This window comes from Sander vitreus, chromosome 1 (assembly GCF_031162955.1).
Source record: "Sander vitreus isolate 19-12246 chromosome 1, sanVit1, whole genome shotgun sequence".
Taxonomy (NCBI): domain Eukaryota; kingdom Metazoa; phylum Chordata; class Actinopteri; order Perciformes; family Percidae; genus Sander; species Sander vitreus.
This window is the reverse complement of record NC_135855.1, coordinates 33,777,957-33,784,273: the sequence shown is the minus strand read 5'-3', so window position 1 is coordinate 33,784,273 and position 6,317 is coordinate 33,777,957.

Sequence of the window (6,317 nt, the reverse complement as noted above, 5' to 3'; positions counted from 1 at the left end):
TGCTCCTCCTGAGGACCTGTCAGCTCTGTTAACACCACCCTTAGCTGTACTGTTTCTTTTAACTCTACAACTGCAAAAACAAGCAGACGCAACCGTGCAGTGAGCATAAGAAAAAATAGCCTTTTCTTTTTGATTTTCACCACTTTAAATGAACTACAATCATGTATCTCTATTAGAATCTGATCTCATCACAAAAATCTGCACACGCATTTTTAATTGGCTTTGTTTTGTAGCAACAATTTCTGTGGCTCCTTTCTTTAATCATACTTTTTAATAAATGGTTAATGACAGAGGGAAAATCGTTTACCTAACGGGGGATTTACTGACATGATCTTGCCTCAGTTCATTAGCAGAGGTAATTTTTGTTTAACTGAAGCCGTGCTAATTCCAGCCTGGCCTTTCGTACATAGCCCTTTAAAGACGGCTCGCTTTTGAAGCCTGCTGGTCGAGCTGTTCAAAGCTGCAGCTGTTTTGGGTGGTGTTTGACAGCTTTAATTGATGTTTATTTTGGCATCGAGTTTCATTCCTTTCATGCAAATGTCCCGCACACAGTGAAATGGGTCAGGGCAGCACTAGGTGGGCAAAGTTTGTGTGTACCAGGATAAGAGCAAAGTGCTTAACGAATTTACATTTTAGATCACAGAATCTCAACAAGCAGAGCACAACAATCAAGCAGCCACACTAATGCTTAAAATGAAAAAATGTCTCTCTTTGATTAGATAATGGATGATGAAAACATTGTACTAACATATTAAAGTGCTCATATTATGCTCATTTTCAGGTTCATAATTGTATTTAGAGGTTGTACCAGAATAGGTTTATGTGGTTTAATTTTCAGAAAACACCATATTGTTGTACTGCACATTGCTGCAGCTCCTCTTTTCACCCTGTGTGTTGAGCTCTCAGTTTTAGCTACAGAGTGAGGCATCTCACTTCTGTACCATCTTTGTTGGGAGTCGCACATGCGCAGTAAGTACTGCTAGCTTGTCAGTTGCAGAGCATGAGGGAGTGCCATGCTAGCAGCTAGGCGAACATTATGACATGGCACGTTCGTCATGGAAGTAAAGGCTGGACTACAACAGAGCTGTTTGGAGCAGTTTGTGAACAGTGTTTTCTGTTGGAGATGGTAAGTCCCTTTGGGGTGGACTTTGGGCTTTTTCACTTTGTAAACCTATAATGTGCACAAAAAAGATATATAACACAATAAAGGAAAGGGGAAAAGCCAAAAAGTACAATATGAGCACTTTAATATGCCTTGTGTTACAAATAAGCTGTTTTTTTTAATTAATAGAACCAGATCACGAGACTATACTATTGATTTACCCGTGTATGTTTTGTGAGAAAAATACCCATCCCATGAACTTTTCTCTCTTTTTTTTAAATAAACAGTTTTTCCACGTGTGATATCTGTATAAGCTCTGTAAGACTGTGTTTTGCAGTGGTGTTGCTGCCAGTCTGCCCACCTGTAGACCTGCTGAGATCCGGCCACCTCTCAGACATTCTGGCTCACCGCATGTTCCCCCCACCTCCACCTCCCACCCCCATCCTGCCATGCTTTTCCCTGTACCAGGTCTGACATCACCATGGAAGCACGCAGGAGCCTCCTCATCTGCTCCCAATTACGGCCTTGAACAGTCCTCCACAGGAAATACTTCAAACTGTTATGAAACCGAGAGGAACAACCTGAGACCTCGAGAAAACAAACCGGTGACGAGGCTCGGCAGCGGTCCCAGCAAGGTGTGGATCTGTGTGTGTGATCGGGTTACGACACTTCAAATTAAGGCATCAGTAGGGCTTAGAGGATATTGCCAGATGCAGTATTATGAATGTTGAAATGTAAGATATTCTGACATAGCAAGCAAGGTCTGGATGTGAGAAAGAACAGGAATATAATGTTAGTTGTCCTCCCATTCCCACTAAATTTGTGTGAGAATAAACCGGACTGTCTAACTGACTTGTATTTGAACCTTTGGGTTTTCCTGTGCCAAGTACATAGGAGGCCATAAAATCTAAAAAGGGTCAGAGATGAAACGGAGCAAATGGTCTTTTCATATTTGTTGCCGTTTTTGGTTCAGTGTCAACATCTTTATATCCTCACAGATTTATCCTGAGCCATTTCTAAATGTTTCAAAAGCATTTCTGCTTTGATAGATGGAGGGAGATTTGTACTTCGTACAGAGAAAACATGCTTAATCTTGGATTAAGCGGCACTACTATTTTGAGGTCAGAGGTCCACTCGCAGTCATCATGAATCAAAGTCACATACAGTAAACAACACAGATACCATGGAAGGCCATTTTTGAGTCTGTTGTGGTCACAGTTGCATTGAGATGTAGACATTTTTATACTGTAACAGAGCCAACGTAATTTAAGTGGAATTTGGAATAACAAACACAAACATACAAATTGTGATGGATCACATTCAAAACAAAATCAAAACAACTCAACCTTATCAGGCTAATTAGCAATCCGAAGCTTGACACATCGTCATATAAGCCAATTAAGGTTATCATAACTCCCCTCCCCCCACACATTTTAAAAACTACATAGATATGAAAATTTGGCTATAAAATACATCATCTAAAACTTAGTGACTTTATCTGCACATGGATAAAGTACATGTGCACCACTAGCATGTTTCTACCATTTGCTCATCCCACTCTCTCTCTCTCTCTCTCGCTCTCTCTCTCTCTCTCTCTGTCTATAAAGCATAGTCCATTTAGCTATGTACTAAACACAGTGAACACACCCAAGTATTTAAGTATTTAAAATGTGTAAACCACAGCCAATCAAAGTGTAATGCCTCAGCCCTGCTAAGAGTTACTGAGTTGTAATTTGAGTATGTATCAAGTAGCTGGCACACACAATGTTTTAACAGGTGATTGTGAAGGTCGCTGACATAGAGAATCTCGCAGTGAGACATTGTGCTGTGACACATACGCTCTCCAGATGTTACCCAAAATGCAAAGGGGGACAGACCTGACCCTGCTCCATCCACGTATACAAAAGATCTGGAAACTAGAAAGCACTCAGAGAGCACATGCCTTCGCCAAAAACTTCTAGACATTTTCAATCTATCAGGATGTGGATTTTAAATTTTTTTTTTTTATTTGAACAACAATTTGAACATGGGAAAAATTATAAATATTTAATCTGTAATCACCTGTTCATATTCAAAATGCAGTATTCCTGAAATGCACTTTTTTGTTTGTTTGCTGACTTTGAGAACACAGTCAGCCCAGATTTCGCCTGCCAAAATGTACTTCTCTTGAAAAATACTGTGGGCAGTGGAGTAGTACGGCATGCACACATGGCTCTGTTACAGTTTCAGTGTAACCGTAAATGTTTCAGAAGCACAGCACCCACATTTATAATATAGTTTAGAGTTGTTTTGCCAGCATTCTTTTGTGTTTTTCAAGCATAAATGCGCATTTAGATGTGGCAACAGATGCCTTTTGGCCATACTTGAATATGGCAACCTTTTGTTACTTTAACCCACTCCTCATATCAAACCTATAGACAGTCTCCCAGCACAGCTGTTGCCATTAACGTGTGTTTTTGTTTATTTTGTATAATGAACGTAAAGTAATGATTTTATCTGCAGCTGCAGCAGCTTGGTAATGCCTGGTCAACATAGTATTTATGAGGCACAATCAAATTTCACACTAATTCTATTGTCTGACAATAGGGACAACAACAATGCGACACACAGATCCTGTGTACATTGACCTCATACGAAAGTGTTACATAGGTAGGAACCTATGTGTTATGTTAGTTGCTTGGAGGACAGTAAAAATGGGCGACCCAAAGACAAACCAAAGAGACGTTTGTTGTGTCGTATACTCTCGTCATAACTGAAGTTTACCGTTTTACTTTAACAGCAGAACAGGTAACAATAAGCTGGCATGGCTAACATATTTAACTGTTATTACTCTTTATGTCCTGGCACTCCCTGCAGACAAGCAGTGTACCACCTCATCTGCTGCTTGTATCATTATATTTTTTATATATGTACTCTCTTAGAATGTTTAAATGTCACTGAATCCAGTTCCTATTCCACTCCAAATTTTCTCCCTAATAGGCAACAAATGGTGCAATCTACAGCAGGATGACGTCACTGGCCTCTATAGAGCCTCCACCCCCTCTCCCTTTACCTTTACCCTCCCCCTACTTTTAGAACCAGTTGTTGGACCGCCAGCCATCCATCCGGCCAGCCTTTCTCTCTCTGGGAACACGACTTCATTACAGAGATGAATTGTCTTATTGTGAAGACCAAGCTGCCCCCTCTCACAGAAGAGGGTGGAGCCTCGCTGGACATCGGGGCATCATGCGGTGACCTGGCTTCAGGGGTCAGTTCACCCACTGTTTGAAAAGCATCTCACGTAACGCATCACTGGATGACTACCCCCTCTTCTCAGCCAAGGGTCCTCTCACAGCCACACCAAGCATCAATGCGCTGAACATCTTTGTACAACTTTTACAATACTTACTGAGTGTACACTTATGAACGTCACGTATATGTTAAACATTACTTTTTTATGCCAAAATGACCAGTTTGTTCATCTTAGAGAAGATAAAATATTTAGGATGCCTAATGATTTTTAACAAAAGAAGTTTAGATTAACTGTTTTATTTGATTGTTTTTCTAGCCATGTGCCTCCAGCTGTACCCCTACTTGAGCAATATTGTTGAGTACTTTTGATAGATTTTAGTTTTACTCTGCAATGTGACCCTGCAGGTACTGCCCCATCTCATGATGAAAGGAGTTTGTGGATGGTCATTTACTGGCACAGGCAGAATGTAATGTCTTTGATGGTGGTCTATTTGAAGACTTAACAGCTGACCTTGGTCACCATTGTGTACGAAAGAGGACAATTTCTTTGCAAGGCATGTGCACTGTCAGGTCCAGCCAGCTTTGTAAACTGTGGATGGAAAATCCGTCCTGTTTGCAAAGTAGGCAGTAGACACGCAAACCCTTGGAGGCAGACATCTGTCGGGTGAGCTGTGAAGAGTCGGGTTGGTTGGAGAGTGTTTGATCAGCTCCTGGAGGAAGCAGCAGTTTCCTCCTGTGGAGGACACAGTCCATGTGTGTCACTGTAAACTTTACAAGCCTGAAAACATGCAGGGATAGTGAAACACATGATCTAGCTAAGAGAATCATATAATAATAGTCATAATGCTGCAAAAGTAAAAAGTTAAGAAAGATAGATAGATAGATAGATAGATAGATAGATCGATAGATCGATAGATAGATCGATAGATCGATAGATAGATAGATAGATAGATAGATAGATAGATAGATAGATAGATAGATAGATAGATAGATAGATAGATTGTCACAGCAGCAATACACGAACAAAAGCACTGAACAAAGAGATAGAAAGAATAGTGCAGGGATTCAATCCCATATCAAATATCAAAAACACAAGTACTAAAATAATATAAGAGTTAAAATTTAAAAAGTTAAAAGACTATATTAAAAAAGGTATGCCCTTTAAACCAGCATGCATACAGTGTTCAGATTGGATGTGCATTGGGTGTGCAAAATGGAGGTTATTATGAATAATATGTATAAAGATATATATTGTACTGTCAAAGTTGCAGAGAATGTAACTGTGAGTCTAGTTACAGTTAGTGAGGGAGTGCAGAGAGACCCCAGCAGCCTCCCAGTCCACTGATGTCCATTCTGCAACAGAGTGGGGATGAATTAAAAGGTTTGATGGCCACTGGCAGGAATGAGTGGGGGGGTATGAGTCTTTGGCTGAACCTTACTTGTAGAGGGCCTATCCCATTCTAGCCTGTCGTTCAGGTGAACTCCAAGGTGTTTATGATAATCTATAATCTATGATATCTTTATAATATATAATAACAAAATCAAATAACAATGTGAAAACAATGTGACAATGTGAAAGGTGTCTCCCGTAGTGATGAACCTGCAGGGAATTTTCACCTGAATCTACAGTTCCCCCTCGGCTATACGGATAGTGAGTTTTAAGCTTATTGTTTAGCGGTCTGGCCCAGAATTTTACTGTTTTGGTTCACTCTCACTGCTCTCATGTTGTCGTTTTCAACTGCCACAGGTAGATGTTTTCAGTGGAAAATGCACTAAAAACCCATACACTGCCTGCTCAGCACCAAAAAGCAGAAAATAGTGGAGTATTTAGCAGCTAAAGAGACATTTTCCCCCCTTAAAAGTTGGTAGAGACCAAAAACAGAGCTAGCAGTGAATACTGGATTTACATTCATCAGATGGCCAGAAAACCAAAAACATGTTATTCACTTTGACCATCTACAGTTTTTTTAGAACCTCAACATTA